At 45.4% G+C, this 23,008-nt stretch overlaps 1 pseudogene; it reads right to left on the bottom strand.

The window, feature by feature from the left end:
* Positions 1 to 21,816: 21,816 nt before the first annotated feature.
* Positions 21,817 to 22,683, bottom strand: LOC101432341 (geranylgeranyl transferase type-2 subunit beta-like; annotated as a pseudogene).
* Positions 22,684 to 23,008: the final 325 nt, after the last annotated feature.

Genomic DNA, 23,008 nt, shown 5'->3' with positions numbered 1-23,008 from the left:
AGGGGCCGGTTGTCAGATGAAGCTGGTGGCTCAAGGCAGGCGAGGACCTGGCGCTGACCCTTAGATGTCAGTGTAGCGTCCAGTTCCCCGGGGTCTTGCCTCTCCTGATCAGTGCCTCCGTTTCCTGTAAAAGACTTAGTGGGGGCTGTGACTTCCTGGAACCCACAGTCAGGCTTTGGAGCCCATACCAGGTTTTCTCAGCCCTGTGGCTGCCAGAGATAGGAGAGTCCATTAGCAAAGCTGAGAAAACGTTCAGTTTGTGCCTCAACGCAAGCAGCCGAGAACGTGGCCCGGTCATTCGCTCTTTAAGCTGCTCGATGCTGTTCGAAGCAGTCACCCAGCCCCCTCCGTGCTGTTCTAAGGCAGAGGCCCTTGGTCTGCCAGAGCTTTGTCTTCTAAGAGCTCGTCAGCTGAGTAACTGATTCAGGTCAGATTAGGGAATAAAAAGATGAATCTTGGACTTGGCATAAAAATATGGCCATGAAACATGGGGCGATGGAGACCCTACAAGATGGCAGCTGGAAGAACCCCGTGAGAGCCCCCATTTGGAACGGGATTTCATCCAGGACCAAGGAAATGTCCCGGATATTATCAAGGGGCCTTGTCGTGGGGCTCCCCCAGGGAAACTGACAGCTGGGTAACCAATCAAAACAGCAAGCACCTGGAATTCCTCCCCCAACATCAGCAAAGCGACCGAATAATTAATGGTTTAACAGCAAGTGCAGAAGCTGAATCGCCTGTTATGCCCTCTCTCTCCCTCCCTGGACCAGCGCACGAGTGGACCTGGGGACTTGTGATCTGTAATGGGGACTTCCAGTCTGTAAATTAGCCCTTTTTAGCCCTTTTCCTCTCCTTGCCTGAACCAACCCACAAGTATACCTGGGACCCACAATCTGTTATTTTCTCCCATTTCTCCTCTTTCATTTTCTTAATAAACTACTGGCCAACTAAACTGGCATGTACTTAAAATTCTTTTTTGTAACTGTTGGAGAAAAACAGCCCTCACTGGGACATGGAGACTGATATGACCACAGGCAGAGAAAGAATTTATTGGGAAGCTCTCCCAACGGAGGGGGTCTGAAGAACAGACTTTGGCCGCCCCCACCAGCATGGTGAGGGTCTGAAGAGAGACTTCAGCCCCCTCGTGGAAGGTGCAGATGTGAACTTATACCGTACCTCAATGGGTGGGGAATCGTTAGTTCATGGGAAGGGGCTAGGATCCAGAGTACAGCCTTGGGTCAATAAAGGGCTGTGACAGTGAATTCTTCTTGTATGTGGCTTGGGGGTGCAGGGCTAGGAAGTAGGGCTTTCTTGGCATGCAGGAGGGTTTGATGGCCCGGAAGGGATGAGGGTCCTTATCTGCTCCATTCCCACGGAGGTATGGCTCATTCTTGGGGGGAGAGACCCTGTCTTCCACATGTAGGCAGCTTGCTCAGTCGATCGGAATGGAGCCACAGCCTTATGACCTGGTAATCATTGCAAATCTCTAATGGTAACATAGCCAAGAACCTAGAGGAAATCAGGCAACGTATTTTGGCGAGCAGCCAGCAGGAGAAGGTACTCCTCCTCCATGTCTGCGAGGACTGGCGAGTGAGTCTAACTATGAACTATAGCCAGGTTCATGCCCTCTCTTGGTTATCCATTTTAGACAGGTTCCCCTACGGCCCCCACAGGACACGACCCCGGGCGGAGGCTGGGGTCTGCGGCATGGGATCTCCCGACCTGACCCCGGCCAGGAGGGCAGGAGCCCAGGGTGAGGTCGGTCCCCTCCTAGATGGGATTCCCAAGCCAGGCTCCCGCAGCAGAGCCGCCTCTTCCAGCCCGCTGGGGCGGCTCCCCGCGAAAGCCCGACTTTTCAGCAGCCGCTGGCCTTGCTCCTGGGTCTGGCTGCCACCACCTTTTCCCGCCGTCACCCATCGGTGGCAGCGGCGATGGCAGAAGGCTGGGGGCTTGCGTCTCCGAGCCTCGCCACCCGCCTTCCTACCGACCAGCCCCGGCTCCCTGTTCTGGGACAGGGTGGAAGGCGGTGGCTGCAGGGCAGAGGTGGGTGCCGGGGGCAGCCCGTGTTTCCTTGCCCAGGGGGGTCATGGAGCAGAGGCTGTTCTCATAATTTACCTCAACTCCACATTTAATCTTTCCGCTTCCTATACTGAATTCCTCATTTCGGGTTTGTGCTTCGGAATGTCTTAAAAACTGAAAATGTGTTTGCTAGGTGTAGAAGGACTGTCTAGGGAAACAGAATCAACAGGAGCTATCGGTCCATAGTAGGCGATTTTTTAATTTTTAATTTTTTTAAAGATTGATTTTAATTTCTCTCCCCTTTCCCCCCCATTGTCTGCTCTCTGTGTCCATTCGTTGTGTGTTCTTCTGTGTTTGCTTGCATTATCTGGCAGCACTGGGAAACTGTGTCTCTTTTTTTGGTTGTTGTGTCATCTTGCTGCGTCAGCTCTCCTTGTGTGCGGCACCACTCCTGGGCAGGGTGTGCTTTTCTCATGCGGGGCAGCTCTTCTTATGGGGCATGGGACGTGGGGCGTGGGGGTGGGGCGCATGGGGCTCCCCCACACGGGGGACACCCTGCGTGGCACGGCACTCCTTGCACATAGGCCAGCTCACCACCTGGGTCAGGAGGCCCTGGGTTTGAACCCTGGACCTCCTATATGGTAGGTGGACGCTCTATCAGTTGAGCCACATCCGCTTCCCAGTATGTGGTTTTTTGAGTCGCTCACGTGACCATGGGGTTGCACAAGACCAGGTTCTGCAGGCAGGCTGCAAGCCAGGGGCTCCGATGAAAGTCCAGGGAAGGTCCTTGATGAGCTTCCGGGAGACGTGGCTGTCCAAAGACAAGCTGGGGAATTCTCTCTGAACGCTGACATCACTTCCCCTTTGAAGGCATTCAACTGATTGGATGAAGCGTCACTCATTGCTGGTTGATTGTAGATGTAATCAGCCCTCTATGCAGTAAACTCACTGGTGACTAAAGTCCACAAATGTTCTTGTATTACAATTAGCCCAGTGCTTGCTTGACCAAACAACTGGGCACAATTACCTGGCCAAGTTGACACATAGCCTAACCTTTACACTAGGGAAGTTTTGCTCAGGGCCCCAAGACCTGTTAGCTGGAACAATTGCTCTCTAATCTCTTAAGAAGCCACAGGGGGCACCCATTGGCAGGGCTCTGGATTAAATTCTCAGGACGCTGAGACCAGAGCAGCGACTCTGAATGGTTTAGAGCCGTGAAAATTTTAGTCAGACTTGGGCTCTGGGTGCTAGGTCAGCTGACTAATAAAATTGTTCTAGTTGTCTGGTTAAAATTGTTCTAGTTGCTTGGTTAATAAAAGTGCTTCTGGGAAGCGGATTTGGCCCAATGGATAGGGCGTCTGCCTACCACATGGGAGACCCAAGGTTGAAACCCAGGGCCTCCTGACCTGTGTGATAAGCTGGCCCATGTGTAATGCTGATGCGCGCAAGGAGTGCCCTGCCATGCAGGGGTGTCCCCCGTAGGGAAACCCCCCACACAAGGAGTGCGCCCTGTAAGGAGAGCCGCCCAGTGTGATAAAAGTGCAGCCTGCCCAGGAATGGAGCCGCACACACAGAGAGCTGACGCAGCAAGATGACGCAACAAAATGAGACACAGATTCCGGGTGCTGCTGACAAGAATACATGTGGACACAGAAGAACACATAGCGAATGGACACAGAGAACAGACAACAGGGGGCGGGGGGGCGGGATGGGAAAGGGGAGAGGAAAAAAATCTTAAAAAAAAAAAAGTGCTTCTTTTCTTTTAGAATAATGGGCATGGTCTCTATCCTACCAGCAGACTCCCCATGGAGGTCTCTTCTCAGGAATTGGGAAAATTTACCTACTGCTGCTCTACCTGGCTGCAGTATAGCTGAGAGCAGCCACTGTATAGGACCCTGAATTCTAGTTAAGCCTGTGTAAGAGAGGAGGACAGATAGATCTGAGGGCCAGAAACCATGTGGCCATGTATCCTTAAAGAGACTTCCATTAACTCCCTTTTATTTTTAAAAAAGATTTATTTATTTCTCTCCACCCCCTTATTGTTTGCACTTGCTATGTGCTGTGTCTTTAGGAGGCACCAGGAACTGAACCTGGGATCTCTGATATGATAGGGAGTAGCCTAATTGCTTGAGCTACCTCTGTCCCCTGCTTTGTTGTATCTCTCATTATCTTTTTCCTTGTTTTTTTTGTTGTGTCAACTTGTTGCACCAGCTTGCTGCGCCTGCCCATTGCATCAGCTTGCTGTCTTGCTTGTTTTCTTTAGGAGGCACCAGTAACTTCTGCTCCCTGCTTTGTTGTATCTCTCATTATGTTTTTTCTTCTTGTGTCTCTTGTTGCATCATCTTGTTGTGTCAACTTTCCACATCTGCCTGTCATACCAGCTCGCTGTCTTCTTTAGGAGGCACCAGGAACCAAACCACAGACCTTCCATGTGATGGGCAATAGCTCAGTTGCCTGATCCACTTCCCTAACTCCCTTTTAGAAACACTCTTCTCAGATTTAAACTTGGTTGTGCCTAATAAAGGGAGTGAATAGGGATCAAGATCTAGGCCATTTATTAACCCTCCCCAGGAAAATAAGGGACCACTTCATATGCCATCAATTAAGATTTAAAAATTCCTAGAAAATGCTAAGGGTATAAAATTCTCTTTTCTTTTTAATCTGTGCTTAACTTTGTGTTTAACTTTTAAATCTGTGTTAAACTTTGTCAGTCTTCTTTGCCTAGGAAATCTGATTTGGGATTTGCCTCTTACAAATTGGATAATGGTGAAAAGTAAACTAAAAATGAGTCTTTAAATATCAATACTGTCTTGCAATTGGATCTGATGTATAAATCACAAGTGGAATTAGTTCAACTGCTAGAAAAGAAGAAAAACTTAGCAGAGTTATTGCTAATAAAATTCTTGTGGCTTAGTTAATGAAAGTACCCAATTTGCTTTAAAGTGGAAACTTACTAGAAACTGTAAGTAAGTTAAAATCACTATATAAATGCCTTTATATTACAAAACAGCAGAAGGATAATAACTGAAATTACTGTAGCCTAGACTTCAGCTATTAATGGTAATCTTAAACTAATTTACCTTGGTTTATGGTACTTCAGGTCTAGCTTGTCTAAGTAATGGTAATTATAAACTAAACTTACCTTTGATTTTGGTTATTTTGGAACTAGCTTCACCTAGCCCTTAGACTTCAGCTATTGTCATGGTAATTATAGATTGAGTTTGCCTTTGTTTATGGTTACTTCAAGTTCAGCCTTACCCCTTGCCTTTGCTTATGGTTATTTCATGACAATTTCTGCCCCCTATGGCTCAGGAGAAAGCAAACTAGAGACACCCCTGTCTCCTGTCCTACTGGTACTAGTGACCCTGCTTTCTCGCATGGCTCCAAGTGTGGACTAAATTGTTGTCCGGTGGAGTTCTTGACCGTCGGGGTTGAACGTCCACTCTTCCAGTCCAGCGGCCGCCGGAGTCCGGTTATCTCTGATGACTGGGGGAGGCCTCCCACCTCAAGTGTTAGAATTCCCATAAACAGCAACTCATGAGAGAAGCCAGTTTCCCTGAGGCTTCAGTGACCTCAGTGAGTGTAAACCGGAATTAGCATTTTTCATCTAAGTTCTGCCAAAGTCAAAGTGGGAAATAAGCAAAGTTCTGAAGTACAGGAACATTGTACCTTAAAGCATTGGGAAATTTTTGGTTATAAGCCAATAATTAGGGAAACGGACTTTGGCCCAGTGGTTAGGGCGTCCGTCTACCACATGGGAGGTCCGCGGTTCAAGCCTCGGGCCTCCTTGACCCGTGTGGAGCTGGCCCATGCGCAGTGCTGATGCGCGCAAGGAGTGCCCTGCCACACAGGGGTGTCCCCCGCGTAGGGGAGCCCCACATGCAAGGAGTGCGCCCATAAGGAGAGCGAAGGAGGGAGCAGCCTGCCGAGGAATGGCGCCGCCCACACTTCCCGTGCTGCTGACGACAACAGAAGCGGACAAAGAAACAAGACGCAGCAAAAAGACACAGAAAACAGACAACGGGGGAGGGGAGGGGAATTAAATAAATAAAAATAAATCTTTAAAAAAAAAAAGCCAATAATTAAAGAACGAAATTCTTGTGCAAAACTGCATAGTCACAGTGCAAATTAAAGTAATTAGAAATAGCCTTCAAAGAGATCTTTTAAATGTTATTTTACAGTTAAACTTATTTTGTAAAAGAATGAAAATAATAACAGTGAGTTTTGTGTTTGTCAAACTCTTTATTTGTGTCTGCCTATTTGTTCAGTATATATATTTTCATATATCAGGAAGGTAATATCAAATGAACAAATGAAAATTCTTAAGAGAGCTCTATTCAAACTGTAAAATCAAATATGTGGTTATACATGTGAATAAGTATTCCTGGAGCCCAAATTAAGCTGAGCAAAATGGAAAGGTCATAAAGAAATCTGGAGATAGGGAAGCAGATTTGGCCCAATGGATAGGGTGTCCGCCTACCACATGGGAGGTCTGTGGTTCAAACCCCGGGCCTCCTGACCCGTGTGATGAGCTGGCCCATGTGCAGTGCTGATGCACGCAAGGAGTGCCGTGCCATGCAGGGGTGTTCCCCTTGTAGGGGAGTCCCACACGCAAGGAGTGCACCCCGTAAGGAGAGCCGCCCAGCACGAAAAAGTGCAGCCTGCCCAGGAATGGCACCGCACACACGGAGAGCTGACACAGCAAGATGATGCAACAAAAACGAGACACCTTCTGGGTGCCACTGACAAGAATACTGGAGGACACAGAAGAACACACAGTGAATGGACACAGAAGACAACTGGGGTGGGAGGGAGAGAAAGGGAGAGAAATAAAAAGGAAATCTTAAAAAAAAAAAGAAATCTGGATATATAAACTATGGGGAAAGGAAAGGAAAAAGTTTTTCCTAAGCTCTTTTTTAAGAAAAGATTTATTTATTTATTTATTTCTCTCCTCTCTCCCCTCCCCCGTTGTCTGTTCTTTGTGTCTATTTTGTTGCGTCTTATCTGTCCGCTTCTGTTGTCAGCTGCCTGGGAATCTGTTTCTTTTTGTTGCCTCATCTTGTGGCATCTCTCCATGTGTACGGCGCCCTAACCACTGGGCCAAGTCCGCTTCCCTTTCCTAAGCTCTTTAACTTGCCTGACCCTCAGGGCCTTCTCTTTGCAAGAGCAGTGAGGGAAGGGCGAGGTGTGACACAGATTGAAACTCTATCTTCTAGGCTGGGGAATTGAAAATTATAGTTTATCCCATAATTCCTCAATTTAAACCTTTTAAGCCTTAAAATAAGGGTGGTTAATAATTCTATTACCAAATTTCCTGGGTTTGGTTCCTGGTGCCTCCAAAAAGGAAGATGAACAGACCCAGAGACACAGACACATAGACACGCACAGACACATAGACACACATAGACACAGCAGACAGGGAGCACCAACAATGGGGGTGGGGAATAAAATAAAATAAATCTTAAAAAAAAAATAACCTCATAGCAGGGAAACCATTGGAAGCTACCTCAATCTGCATATTGAAGTGGTGGTAAGGGAAATTCAAGTGGTGGTAAGGAAAGATAATCTTGATTCCGTTGGGAATCTTTAGTTTTCATAAAATAACTAAGAAAGTTTTTCCTGTACAGCTAATGTAAAATACCTGTTCATTGACATCATCGTGGTAAAGGTGTAGAAGTAAAGAGCAAAGAACCAAAAAGTTAAGTTCATTTGATACGTTATAAACCACATTGGAAGTGTTTAGAAAGTGAATAAAAATCAAAAGAGAGAGATTTCAGTATTGTCAAATTCTCGCATATATTCAAACCAGGCCTTCGATACACTGCATTTTGCCTCTGTATTTGAGTTATTGGCCAGGTTGGTCACTGACCCCTAAAATAATGAAGGTATCTCTGGTTGTGCTCCTGGAGTGGATGGAGACTATGTTGCAATTTTGGACTCCTGCAGCAGCAGGCAATGGCTCAGCACGGCCAGATGTGCCACAGACATCGCCTCCAGACTGGCTGTTTCCTGGTGTCAAAACAGCTCTGCGCCAGGCTGGTGAAGTGCTGGAGCCTACCTTCCTAGCTTCTCTCTAGGGTCAACGGTGCTGCAGCATCTGGCTGTGTAAAGGGCATACCAAGGGGAGCAGTGATTACCAGAGTGACGTAAGGGGAACTTAAACACAACTGGTATTATGGCCTGCTCCCGTGGAGAGATAACTTGTATGGTATTGCAAATCTGGGGCTTAGATCTTTTAATTGCAGCTCAAAGAGGAACTTGTGCATTGATTAGCATCAGTACTGTACCTATATGCCTGATGATTACGATGATAGCTTTTCTATTCTAGATCGTATGCAGAGGGATATTGAACATGTTAAAAGTCCTGGTAAACGTCATTTTTAAGTAATTAATGAACGTGCTTAGCCCAGGTCTCCCTCCTAGCCCTTGTTCCACATGCCATCCTGGCAGGATGGCATGTGGGTCTGGGGAGGACTGGCAGACCCACATGCCATCCTGCCAGGGCTAAGCGTTTCCCACCAGGAAGGAAACAGTACACGAGGTGGCCAGGACCCACTTCAGCTTAGCCCTCTCAAGATGGTCTATGGGCAACCACTCCTCACCCAGGACCTGGAAACCAGGTTCTGATCAAAACCTGGCAAGAAAACAAGCCTCCTTCTCAATTAGAGCCCAAATGAAAGGAACCTCACTCTGTGGTTCTAATCACTCCCACAGCTATTAAAGTTAAAGGAATTGCCAGCTGGGTGCGCTTATCTCGAGTGAAGCCAGCTGCCCAAGGAAGTGCCAACTCACCAGAAGAAGCACCTCACGAGATGTACGAGTGCCAGCTGTTGGACGGCCTGAAATACCTCTTCAAGAGACAAAGCTAGGTAGTGTCTGTGACAAAGCCAGTTGTTCCCTCGAACTAGCCCAAACATCTATTGCTAGGAGGAGGGCAAGCCAGACACCCCTTAAGAAATCATGTCTGCTTCCGTTTCCTGTAGTTTCTCTCTACACAATAACTAAAAAGGCAATGCCTCTTCTCACTCCCCTCTTAGCTGTTTTAGGCATAACCAGCACCACAGAAAACTGGGATTGGCAATTTATACCAAACCCCACTCTACTGTCTATTACAATCTCTCCCTAGAGTTAACTAACAGCATGGAAGAAACTAACCATGCCCTAGAAACTCTAAGACAGCAAATGGACTTTCTTGCTGCTGTGGTGCTGCAAAATCACAGGGCACTTGACATGCTCACAGCAGCACAGGGAGGACCATGTTGGTTCCTTAAGGAGGAATGCTGTCTCTATGTAAACCACTCTGAAGTAGTCCTCAACAGCATTTAAAACCTGCACGACAAAGCCCACCAACTTGGGAGGATGCAGCCTTTGCAGGTACCTGGCCCTTCCTACTCTTGTGGTCCAGGATCCTTTTAGTTGGACCCTATATCTTCAAGATTCTAATTCAGTTTGCTTCTTCCAGCATCAATGCCTTGTTAGCCATATGGGGATTTCATCCAGTTCCACCCACAGTGAAAGATTCGTCTTCCTCCAACCGCAATAGAATAGCCAGAAGATTTCACACCTTACCAGGTAGGGCCTCTGCCCCTAACCAGCAGGAGGTAATTACAGAGGAAGGATCATCCTCCGGCAGCCCTTTAAGAGCAAAGGTGTAAACCCGATGAGGGGGGAGCTGAGGCAATCTAGATTAGGGAATAAAAGACGAATCTGGGACCTGGCAGGAAAACACATGGCCGTGGAGACCCACCAGATGGCTTCCGGAAGAGCCCTGCGAGAGCCCCCATTTGGAACGGGATTTTGTCTGGGATCAAGGAAAAGCCCTGGATATTATCAAGAGCCTTGTCATTGGGCCCCCCTCCCCCACAACTGATGGGTGGGGTAACCAATCAAAACAGCAAACAACTGGGATTCTCCCCCAACATTAGCAAAGGGGCAGAGTAATTAACGGTTTAAAAAGCGAGCATGGAGGGAAGCGGACTTGGCCCAGTGGTTAGGGCGTCCACCTACCACATGGGAGGTCCAGGGTTCAAACCCAGGGCCTCCTTGACCCGTGTGGAGCTGGCCCATGCGCAGTGCTGATGCACGCAAGGAGTGCCGTGCCACGCAGGGGTGTCCCCTGCGTAGGGGAGCCCCACGCACAAGGAGTGCGCCCCGTAAGGAGAGCCGCCCAGTACGAAAAACTTCAGCCTGCCCAGGAGTGGCGCCGTACACATGGAGAGCTGATGCAGCAAGATACCGCAACAAAAAGAGACACAGATTCCTGGTGCCGCTGACAAGAATACAAGTGGACACAGAAGAACACAGAGCAAGTGGATACACAGAGCAGACAACTGGGGGGTGAGGAAGGGGAAGAAATAAAAAAATTTTTAAATCTTAAAAAAAAAAAGCAAGCATGGAGGCTAAATCACCCTGTTATGCCCTTTCTCTCCCTGCCTGGGCCAGCACACGGGTAGACCTGGGGACTTGTAATCTGTAATGGGGAATTCCAGTCTGTAAATTAGCCCTTTTTACCCCTTTTTAGACCTTTTCCTCTCTCTGCCTGGACCAACCCACAAGTATACCTGGGGCCCATAATCTGTTATTTTCTCTCATTTCTCTTCTCTCATTTTCTTAAACTACTGGCCTAACTAAACTGGCATGTACTTAAAATTCTTTTCTGTAACACAGCCAAGAACCTAGAGGAAATCCGGCAGCTTAACCACTGGTGGTGACTTCTCTAGCTTTCTCTCCTCTGCAGCCCCGTGCCTCTGGAGCCCTTCTCTTCCATCCCAGCTGCATTTTCATTGCCTTCCGCTCCAACCAGGCAGATGACGGGTCCTGACGCCCCCTCAATTCCTTGGGGGCTGGTCGTGCGCCGCCTTTCCTGGAGACAACTCCTTTATCAGTCAGAAGAAGCTGACTCTGCCCAGCTCAACCAGAAATGGAATTTCTGGAGAGGAGCTTGTGTGGCTGGCAGAGCCCCCGAGCAGGCTGGAAGGCAAGGCTGAAGCCACGCGGTGGAGCTCCAGCCTGAACCGCGGCTGGCTGACCTGGGGAGCGGGTCGCTGCCACCGCGTCCGGGGGCAGGCAGGGGTCGGTGCGCCTCGCCTGGCCCTCACCATGGACACAGACGCTGCTTACGGTCACCAGCCCCTGGGTCCGAGCACAGGAGGGTCTGTCTGATGGACCCAGGACACAAGCCTTGCCCTGGGACAAAGGAGGCTGGGGGGGGTACCCGGTGCTTCCGGCTTCTGAAATGGAGAGGGGGGCCCAGGTGCCGCGTGAAGGGGAAGGACCAGGCTGTCCTTTGGCAGCCACCGCCAGTGCTTTCTCCTTCCTTGTCCCCCTGCCTTGGCTCCAGGCACGGCTCCTGGTCCCCCTTCTCCCTCGGGCGTCCGGAAGCGAGCACGTGAGGCAGGCCGGGGAGGTGCTGGGCTGGGCCTTATCTGCCCCAGCACCTGCCGCCCGCCCGCCCGGGAAGAGGCCGCCGCGGCCCTTGGCCTCGTCTCCAGCGGCCTCAGCAGCGCCAGGCCGCCTCGGCTTCCTGGCCCCCAGTGTTTAGCGCGCTGGTGGCTCAAGTTCCGCGGGGTGGCGTGCTGTGTGCGCAGCCCCCTGCCCTGAACACCTCTCCCTGAGGCTCCCTGCACTTGGGCCTGGCGTCCAAGGCAGCTGGTCCCTTTGGCCGTGTTCTCAAGGTCCCGTGTTTCCAGGCTCCCTGACTTCACACGCCCCAGGTCCTGCCGTGGCCTGTGCTCCGGTGGCTCTGTGTGGCTGGGGAGTGGCGCCCGAGGCCCCTGGCCCTGTGGCTCTGGGAGCCACAGCAGGATGTTCCGTGGCTCCCGCCCGCAGGAGCCTGTCTGTGCTGCGTGGCCCCAGGCTTCTCCTGAGGGTCCCCTGTGGTTCCACATTTTGGGGGTACGGTGGCTTGTGACTCTGAGCATCCTCGCCCCCCTCTGCTGGGCATGCTGGGGCTGGAGGGAGGCCACAGATGGGCCTGGGCCTGCTGTGAGCTGGGGCCAGAGCTCCAGGAACCTTCTGGGCTGCCTCCGGGCCCAGGACCTGGGTGCGGCTGCTCACACCTCCAGTCCTCGTGGCGCCCAGAGCTGCGCATCCACAGAACACCTGCTGCCTGCGGCCTGCGGGGTCAGTCCTGGGTGGACGGGTCACGTCCACATCGGGTACCCACACCCAACTTTCTGGCCTCTTCGGAGTTGCTGCGGCCGCCAGCCCCGAGCAGAGCCCCTGCCCACTGCCTGGGGGAGCTGTACAGCCCAGGCCCCAGCAGGCAGGAGCCGTTCTCTCAGCCAGGCGTTCGAGGAGCATTTAGTCAAAGGGCTATTTATGGGGCTGTACGGAGGGAGCCGCCCAGGCTCGGTGCAGCACCCCTGGACTAGTGTCAGTGGGAGCCACCCTGGGAGGTTTTCTATCTGAAAAATAAACAATATGTACATTGAGAATTATAGGTTTAAATAACCTTGCCACGTTGGGGAAATGACTGTTCAGCTTTTCTTAGCTGGAGTCCAGAGTACTCCTTTGGGCTCTGCCCGCTGGGGCTCTTTGCACTCCTGGCCGAAGCCTGCATAACTGCAACCTCTAGAATGACCGCGGCTCCCCTGGAGAACTCCTAGCCAGGGAACCGCGATTCTGTCCTATTCCTTTTCCCCTTTCGGTCCAATCTCATGCTTGAGGGAGGCCCATCTCTGGGAGTTATCATTTTTCCTGCATTGCCAGGAAAAATCCCTGCAAGTCAAGTCCCATCTTGCCTGGGAGAATTATCCTTGGAAGTTCTGTCCCACGTGGGTGGGGGGAGGTAGTGTGAGTTTGGCTTAGAGAGGCAGGTCACACGTGAGTAACAGTCCTCTAGACAGTTAGGTTCAGCTGTGTCATTACAGAAATAACTTTCATGGGTGCAAGCCTCCCCAGCCCAGGCTCAGCCTCCTAGCAGCTGCTTTTTCACAGCTTTACCTTGCAGAGTCTACCGTTTCAATAAATTGGGAGCTCCTACTGTTTGAGAGAGGAGTAGGAATTTCCCAGGTGAAGAAGTTTATTATTTCTACATTTTCCCCAGTCCCTTAGGGGACTTTGCAAATACCTTTCTATGCCATGACTAAAACAATTTGAAATGCATCAGGGTATTGCAACAACTCTATGGAATATCACAATCTCATTCACTCTTTTAGGTTCCATGTTTGCACTGCCGTTTAAATAAGCTGACTAGGGAAGCGGACTTGGCCCAATGGATAGGGCATCCGCCTACCGCACGGGAGGTCCACGGTTCAAACCCAGGGCCTCCTTGACCCGTGTGATGAGCTGGCCCATGTGCAGCGCTGATGTGTGCAAGGAGCGCTGTGCCACACAGGGGTGTCCCCCACGTAGAGAAGCCCCCCACACAAGGAGTGCGCCCCGTACGGAGAGCCGCCCAGCACGAAAGAAAGTGCAGCCTGCCCAGGAATGGCGCCACACACATGGAGAGCTGAAACAACAAGATGATGCAACAAAAAGAAACACAGATTCCTGGTGCTGCCGATAGGGATAGAAGCGGTCACAGAAGGACACACAGCAAATGGACACAGAGAGCAGAAACTGGGTGGGGGGAGAGAAATAAACAAATCTTTTTTTAAAAAATAAATAAACTGACTAGTCAGGTTAAATTAGATAGCGCTCCACAAAAATTCAAAGAATTTTTCTTGACAAAATAAATTTCTTCTTTCCGGGCCCCATGGTCCTTAAAGTATTAAAATACTGATAATATTACCTTTTCCTTGTATCCTGATTCTCCTTAGTGTTTAGCTTAGTCCCATTTACCTTTCAACTGAAGTCTGATTCTCTTAGTTTCTGGAGTTGGGGTGGTCTTTTAGAATCAGCGCTGCGTTTTCAGCACCTTTAGAGCTGGTTAATGTTAGCTCTCAGTTCCATGTGTCATACAGGTCCTGAAAAATTCTAGGTAGCTACTAGGTTACACACAAAGAGTAAAGCATCTTAAGACTTAGAGATCAGAGCTCAGGCATATATGACTGCTGCAAGAGCTAACCATCAAGGCCCTAATTTCCTTGTGAGCATTTTAAATAAAGCTGTTTCTGGAGATCATTAACTACAGACCATGGTAAGAGTTTTATTTCACCTTATGTTTACACTTTTACCAAGATCGTTAAGCAACAGACAAAACATAACTTACAGCTTCTTGCCTTGTTTTTCCTTTAATTGCCTTTTTTGTTGAAGATGGGGTGACTGCGTGTGTTTTTATTTTTTATTTATTTTTTAAAATTTATTTTTATTTATTTCTCTCCCCTTCCGCCCTGTTGTTTGCTCTGTGTCTATTTGCTGTTTATTCCTCTGCATCCACTTGCATTGTCAGGTGGCACCGTGAAACTGTTGTCTCTTTTTGTTGCATCATCTTGCTGTGCCAGCTCTCCCTGTGTGTGGCGCCATTCCTGGGCAGGCTGCACTTTTTTCTCACGGGGCGGCTCTCCTTTCAGGGCGCACTCCTTGTGTGTGGGGCTCCCCTCTGCGGGGGACACCCCGGCATGGCACAGCATTCCTTGCGCGCGGCAGCACTGTGTGTGGGCCAGCTCACCACACAGGTCAGGAGGCCCTGGGTATTGAACCCTGGACCCTCCATGTGGTAGGTGGATGCTCTATCAGTTGAGCCATATCCACTTCCCTGCATGTGTTTTTAGAGAAACATAAGAGCATAACAGTGTAACCAGTAAGAGATTTTGGTTGTTTTCAAAACATAACATTTTTCTAAGAATAACAAACTATAACCAACAATATCATCATGCAGACCAATATTAGGATAGAATAGACAAAGAGAACTTTAAAATCTTTAAGAATTTTATACAATCCCCAAATATGTAAGTAGATTACATATTTAATTTCTCCCTTGGGTTTTCTGTTTTAGAAAGGTACTGTTTGGGAAATGGATGTGGCTCGAGCAATTGGGCTCCTGTCTACCATATAGGATGTCCAGGGTTTGATATCCAGGGCTTCCTGGTGAAGGCAAGCTGGCCCATGTGGTGAGCTGGCCCATGCGGAGTGCTGGCCCACGCGGAGAGCTGGTGCAGCAAGATGACGCAACAAAAAGAAACACAGAGAAGAGACAATAAGAGATGCAACAGACCAGGGAGCTGAGGTGGCGCAGGAGAATGAGCACCTCTCTCCCACTCCAGAAGGTTCCAGGATCAATTCCTGGAGCTGCCTAACGAGAATACAAGCAGACACAGAAGAACACACAGCGAATGGACACAAAGAGCAGACAATGGAGGGAAGGGGGAGAAATAAATAAATAAATCTTTAGGGAAAAAAAAAGAAAGGTACTGCTTACCACAAAGAAACTTCAGCAGTCCCAGAAGAAAACTATTTTTCCAGTAAATTTTATGAGAACCTAAGATTCCAAATGGAATGAAGATTATCTTTCTATTACCCTTGTTATCACTGCCTTAATATAAATACATACTTATTGGAACATTAATATCCTGACCCTAAGTATATATTACTTAAACAATAGGGGCGATTCCTTAAAACGTCAGAGTGGTAAACATAATAGGGACCTTTGCAAGTATTAAATAATTTCCCTTAGCAGTAAACATAAGTCTACACGGTCACAATAATCTTAGGAAATAAATACTGTTGATTATGCACAGTGTTTTATGACAAACCAGTTTAAAAAAAAACAGAAATTTAACACTTTGATAAAAATTCTGATGAGAATAAAATGTGACTAAAATTTGAAACATTGTCAAAATAACATCATATTTAAACTTTTCCATATTTTACACAAGTATTATATTTTTCAGTTTTGGAACTTATTTTTCCATTGTGAATTAAAATATAAATATATTGATAATATTAATTTTCTAAATGTATATATTTAAGCACCTCCCTTTTTACAAGGTAAAAGAGCAAATTCTTTTGTAACAGTTTGCAATTAAAGATATCCTTAGACCAAAAAAAAAAGGAAAAAAAAGATATCTTAAGGGTTTTATTGGAATTCTAAAAAATTATCATGTTTGAACATTATATTTAAACAGGCCTCTATCACAGTGACAAATAAATTAGTAAAATAGTTTGAAAAAGACTTAACTTCCAATTAGCAACAGCTCTGTATTCTTTTTTAAACCATTAAGGACATGGTAAGGCCAATATAAAGTACATTAAGACATTCTGATAAGGCACAGACTCTTAGTTCATTATATATCGATCATTTCAAAAGGACTTTTTATCTTTTTTCACTTAAAATAGATTAACAATTTAAGAAAACTGTACCTTTAATAGAGAGAGAAAGTCAATCTTTAGTTTTGCATCAGTACACCATTTGGTAAATAAATCCTAGTTAACATAGATTATAGTAGATTAAGGTGGCCTCTGACAGTTTTCTCTGCTATGAAGTTAATTTCTCCGCCTCGTCTGTTTGCTTGTTGTCTGCTTGCTGTGCCTGCTCGTTGTATCTGCTCATTCGTCAGTTCGTTGCATTTGCTCATCTTCTTTAAGAGGAACTGGAACAGAACCTGGTATTTCCCATGTGGAAGGTAGGCACCCAACTGCTTGAGCCATATCTACTCCCCTGAAGTTAATATTTATCAATACCAACTCATAGATTTTTATTAATAATGGCTTCCTGGAATATTCAAATCCCTCAGTTTAGAAAATGCTTTTATAGCTTCCCACAACATGTAATTTCCTATAACCTATTTTATGTCTATTTATTTTTTTAGAGATTGATTTTATTTATTTCTCCCCACCCCCTCATTGTTTGCACTTGCTGTCTGCTCTCTATGTCTGTTTTTTTTTTTTGTGCGCTCACCTTCATTTTAGGAAGCACCAGGATCTGAACCTGGGACCTCCCATGTGGGAGGGAGGCACCCAATGACTTGAGCCACCTTCACCCCCCACTTGTTGTGTCTCTCATTGTACTTCCTTGTTGTGTCTCTTTGTTGTGTCATCTTGTTACATCAGCTTGTCACACCAGTCCATTGCATCAACTCAATGTCTTGCTTGTCTTCTTTAGGAGGCACTGGGAACTGAACCCAGGACCTCCCATGTGGTAGGCAGGCGCCCAATGGCTTGAGCCACATCTGCTTCGCCTATAGCCTCTTTTAACCATTTATTACCATATAGAGTATCTACTTCACCTTAAGACGTTTCACTTTAAAATAAGCCTATTGAATTACAGTCAGCAACAAGTAAAACTTACTTTGCTAAAAGTTCTACAACTTTCCATATCCATTCAAGTCTTTTCAAAAACCAGCCATCTTATTTTAGGACAAAACACACTCCCTTAAACAAGCTTTCACAAGCCTACCTCTTTTCATATCCATTTAAGGCTTATCTTAAATCCCTGATCTGTTCTGTGAAAAACTAGTAATTTCACGCTAGGCAAATTTTATTTTTAAAAGAGATTTGTAACAATTTCATTAGTCAAAAACTTACAATTTTATCATCTTAAAGATTCAGCAGACATAATGTAACTTATTAATATCTGTATAGGAAGCCGATGTGGGTTAAGCTTTTGGGCTCCTGTCTACCACATGGGAGGCCCTGGGTTCAATTCCTGGGCCTCCTGGTGAAGGCAAGCTGGCCCTCGCCGCGGAGAGCTGACGGCCCGTGCCATGGAGAGCTGATGGCCCGTGCCGCGGAGAGCTGATGGCCCTCGCCGCGGAGAGCTGACGGCCCGTGCCATGGAGAGCTGACGGCCTGCGCCGCGGAAAGCTGAGCTGGGGCAGCAACATGATGCAACAAAGGGAGATGCAAAGGAGAGACAGTAAGAGATGCAGCAGACCAGGGAGCTGAGGTGGTGCAAGTGATGGTGCCTCTCTCCCACGTCGGAGGTGCCAGGATCTGTTCCGGTGCCTCCTAAAGAGAAGATGAGGAGAGAAGCTAGGCAGACACAGAAGAATGCACAGTGAATGGACACAGAGAGCAGTCAGTGACCACAGGCAGCAAGGAGGGTGGAGATAAATTTTTAAAAATTTTATATATATTTTTAAAACATTATATATATATCCATATAAAAATTTTATATATATTTTTAAAACATTATATATATATATCCATATAAACCATGGGAGAGTACACCCAAGTAGAATAAAGTTAAAATAATGATATTTTATGTAAGAAAAGTTTTCTTTTTTCTTTTCCTTCATAGGAGGTTTAAACTATTTCTGGGTTTTGTTTTGGTTTGGTTTGTTTTTTTGCAGGTGTGGGGCCAGGGATTGAACCTGGGATTTCAGAAGTGGGAAGCTGGTGCTCAACCCCTGAGCTATACCCGCACCCCTGCTTTGTTTTTATAATACCTTAAAATTATAAATAACATCAAGAGCACACTATCAGGCTCAGGAAACTATATTCTACAGTAATGGTTTTATTTGCTTTAATTATAATTTAGAAAAGCCTTTTCATAGCTTTCACGGATCTTTTTCTTTGTTACTGAAATTTGGCCATTGGGTTATTAATTACTCTCATCTCAAGCCTGTTAAAATTTAAGTGGGGAATTACAGAACAGCTCATGCAAATCAAGGTTTATTCAGTAATGTCCCCACTGTCCCTATCAGTTTTAATTTCCAGGCCTGGTAGTCAGAATTCTAAGCTAAACTCACATCGGCCCTATACTTCCACACCCAGCCCAGCCCCCAGAGTTTCCTAGAAAGGTTTCTGGAATTCAGTCAAGGCTAGAAGACCCTGGGTATAAGAAAGACTATAGAAATGGAAAGATTGTGGAAGAATTCAGGACAACCTTTTTAGGATTACTTTTTTGGTTGTTTTTTTCCCTCTTCCTTTAAATAGCTTGTTTAGTCAGATTTTCATCCTGTTTGGCTTTTCTAATTTGGGCTCCAGGAGGATTCATCTACATATGTAAGCGCTTATTTAATTTTCAGCAATTTGAATAGAGCTTTTTAAAAATTTTTTATTTGTTAATTTAATATTACCAAAAATAAAAAAAAAAATGATATTACCACCCGGAGGTATGAAAACATTCAGTAAAGAGACAGATGCAGATAGACTGTCACAGAAACAGAAACATAATTCGTGCCACTAATTTGGCATGAATCTCTCTCTGAGCTGATTGTTTCTGGGTTTTCCAACATTACACGCCTTTTTTTTTTTTTTTTAAGATTTACTTTTATTTATTTCTCTTCACTGTCCCCATCCCCCTGCCCCAGTTGTCTGTTGTGTACATTTGCTGTCTGTTCTTCTGTGTCTACTTGCATTCTTGTCAGCAGCACTGGGAATCTGTGTCTCTTTTGTTGCATCATCTTGCTGCGTCAGCTCTCCACGTGTGCGTTGCCACTCCTGGGCAGGCTGAACTTTTTTCACGCTGGGTGGCTTTCCTTATGGGGTGCACTCCTTATGCGTGGGGCTCCCCTATGCAGGGGACACCCTATATGGCACAGCACTCCTTGCGTGAATCAGCACTGCACGTGGGCCAGCTCCACACAGATCAAGGAGGCCCTGGGTTTGAACCCTGGACCTCCCATGTGGTAGGCCGACGCTCTATCCATTGAGCCAAGTCCACTTCCCCATTCCATGCTTTTGGTTTATAGCTTTTGAGAGCTTCTCTGGAATCCGTGTAGCCTCTTGGGTGCAAACTTCTTCTTGGAAACACTTTTACATATATCAAAATCGGACATGATTTCCAAATATTTTTTCCCATCGAATCGGCTGCTTTTTCACCCTTTTGACATTCTTTTGAGGTGCAAAAGTGTTTAATTTTGAGGAGGTCCCATTTATCTGTTTTTTTTTTCTTTTGTTGCTTGTGCTTTGGGTGAAAGATTTAAGAAACTACCACGTAACACAAGATCTTGAAGATGTTTTCTTCCATTTTCTTTTAGGAATTTTATGGTTGTAGCTTTTATATTTAGGTCCTTGATCCATTTTGAGTTGATTTTTGTATAAGATATGAGATAGGAGTCCTCTTTCTTTCTTTTGGATATGGATATCCAGTTCTCCCAGCACCATTTGTTGAACAGAAGGTTCTGGCCCAGCTGGGAGGGCTTGAATTCCTTGTCAAAAATCACTTAACTCTAGATGTGAGGGTCTGTTTCTGAGTTCTCAATTCAGTTCCATTGGTCCATCAGTCTTTATATCAGTACCATGCTGTTTCTACCAATGTAGCTAAGCAATATGTTTTAAAGTCAGGAAGAGAGTCTCCTCCAACTTCGTTCTTCTTTTTAAAGACATGTTTGGCTGTTCAGAGCCTCTTATCCTTCCAAATAAATTTGATAATTGGCTTTTCCATTTCTGCAAAAAAAAAAAAGGCATTGGGATTTTTATTGGGATTTTATTGAATCTGTCAATCAGTTTGGTTAGAATTGACATCGTAACAATACTTAGTCTTCCAAACCATGGACATAGAATGTCCTTCCATTTATTTAATCTTCTTTGGTTTCTTTTAGCAATGTTTTGTAGTTTTCTGAATACAGGTGCTTAATGTCCTCGGTTAAGTTTATTCCTAAATACTTGATTCTTTTAGTCACTATTATAAATGGGGTCTGACTTCCTTCTGAGATTTTTCATTAGTAGAGTATAGAAATGCCATTGATGTTTGCATATTAATCTTGTATCCTGCCACTTTGTTGAACTCATCTATTAGTTCAATAGCTTTATTATGGATTTTTCGGCATTTTCTAGGTATAGGATTGTATTATCAGTGAAGAGTGAAAGTTCTACTTCTGCCCCTCCTATGTGGGTGCCTTTTATATCTTTTTCTTGCTCTAGCTAAAACTCCTAGCACAATATTGAATAACAGTGGTGGCAATGGGCATTCTTGCCTTGTTCCTGATTTAGCGGGAAAGTTTTCTGTCTATCACTGTTAGATACAATGCTAGTTGTGAGTTTTCCTTATAGGCATTTTCCAATATTGAGAAAGTTTCCTTCTGTTCCTATTTTTTATAATGTTTTCATTAGGAAAGGATGCTGTATTTAGTCAAATGACTTTGCTAGATCAATCGAGAGGATCATGTGATTTTTCTTCTCCAATTTATTAGGGTAGCTTATTACACTAATTGATTTTCTTGTGTTGAACAACCTTTGCATACCTAGGATAAAATCCTCTTGATTGTGGTGTATAATTGTTTTAATGGGCTTTTGGATTCAGTTTGCAAGTATTTTGTTGAGGATTTTTGCATCTATATTCATGACAGATATTGATCTGTGATTTTCTTTTTTTGTAGTATCTTGACCTGGTTTTGTTGTTATGGTGATGTTGGCTTCATTGAATGAGTTTGGTAGCATTCTTTCCTGTTCAGTTTTTTGGAAGAGCTTGAGCAAGATTGGTGTTAGATCGTCTTTGAATGATTGGTAGAATTCTCTTGTGAAGCCACCTGGTCCTGGCCTTTTCATTTTGGGGAGTTTTACAAACAGCCAATTATTTTTGTGCACATTTTAATTAATTATAGGGTTTTCCATTTTGAACAGTTAATATTCTTGCTGACACAAAAATTTACATTATCATTTTACAATGGAAAGAAGTACATGGGGAATATCAAACCAAACTTCAAAACTGCCCCAAGAGTTGTTAAACTACCATATGTTTGCTTTATTATGAACATATGAACAAAAATACACAAGCATAAACAAAAACAATTGTACTCAGAATAACAGTATCTCAGAAAAAAATCTACAGCTAAAGATAGAATAAAAGTCTTTATTTTACAATATGCATAATTTTACATAATTTATTAAACTAATTAAACACAACTTATATAAAAAATATTAACAGATTTAGAGTGGTCACCTAAAAATCAGGTAAGTACTTCAAATACAAAATGTTAAGATGGCAAAATATGCTAAGCAAGGTTTGCATCATTGAATCAAGTTGTCTCATTCAGGCTGAACATTTACCCTCTGAAACAACTCTTGAGGCATGCAAAAAGCATGACTACCAGGTTTCATCTGTTCTGCCCCCAAAAGAGATAGTCCAGCAATTCCAAATAAAGTATGAAAAGGATTCGCCGTATCCCCTGGCCTGTCTGCAAATCCTCCAGTTTCTTCATCTTGACATGCCAAGATCAAACTATGCAGTTTCTCTCCATCAACCCGATGAAGCCTTCCAATTATCTTGAGGGATGCCAACACCCACCCTGAACAGCACATATCTGGTAACTTCCCTGGCCTTCCATTGGGTTCACCTGATGGTAACTGTCATTCACAAAGCCACCCACCCAGTAAATCAGAATTTACTTGCTATAACTGACTAGTAATAGCCAGGAATCCTGCCCAGCATGAGACTCAGAAGCTGGTCTGCAACCAAATCCATCATCAAAGTTCATACAGGACAAAACACAATTGATTGCCTTTTCCACATTAATAGCATCCAGCTTCCCCAGTATAGCCAGAGTTGCCATGCACAGAAAGAAAATCTTGTGTCAATTTCTCCTTATCTGGTCCACTCTGTTCCAGTGTTCCTGCATGCTGGAACACTGGTGTGCAGTCAGATCATCAATTTTACCTCTTTCTTCTTTCTTGATGTAAGCATTGGGGGCTATAAATCACCCTCTCGGCGCTGCCTTTGCTGTGTCCCATAGGTTTTGATACGTTGTGTTCTCATTTTCACTTGTCTCAAGGTATTTACTGAACTGTATTGCAATTTCTTCTTTGACCCACTGATTATTTCAGAGTGTGTTGTTTAGTCTCCGTATATTTATGAAATTTACCTTTTTTCCTTTCACTATTGATTTCCAGCTTCATTCTGTTATGATCAGAGAAAGGGTTTTGCACAATTTCAATGTTCTTAAACGTATTGAGTCTTGTCTTGTGACCCAGCATATGGTCTATCCTGGAGAAGGATCCATGAGCACTTGAGAAGAATATATGTTTTGCTCTTTGGGGATGTAATGCGCTATAAATGTCTGTTAGGTCTAGTTCCTTTACATATTATTCAAGCTCTCTGTTTCCTTATTTGTCCTCTGTCTCCATATGTTCTATCCAATACTAAGAGTGGTGTATTGAAGTCTCCAACTATTATTGCAGGAACGTCTATTTCTCCCTTCAGTTTTGTCGGTGTGTGCCTCAT

This window comes from Dasypus novemcinctus, chromosome 26, assembly GCF_030445035.2.
Source record: "Dasypus novemcinctus isolate mDasNov1 chromosome 26, mDasNov1.1.hap2, whole genome shotgun sequence".
Taxonomy (NCBI): domain Eukaryota; kingdom Metazoa; phylum Chordata; class Mammalia; order Cingulata; family Dasypodidae; genus Dasypus; species Dasypus novemcinctus.
Note: the sequence above shows the minus strand (reverse complement) of the source record. Positions and strands in the feature narration are given on the sequence as shown.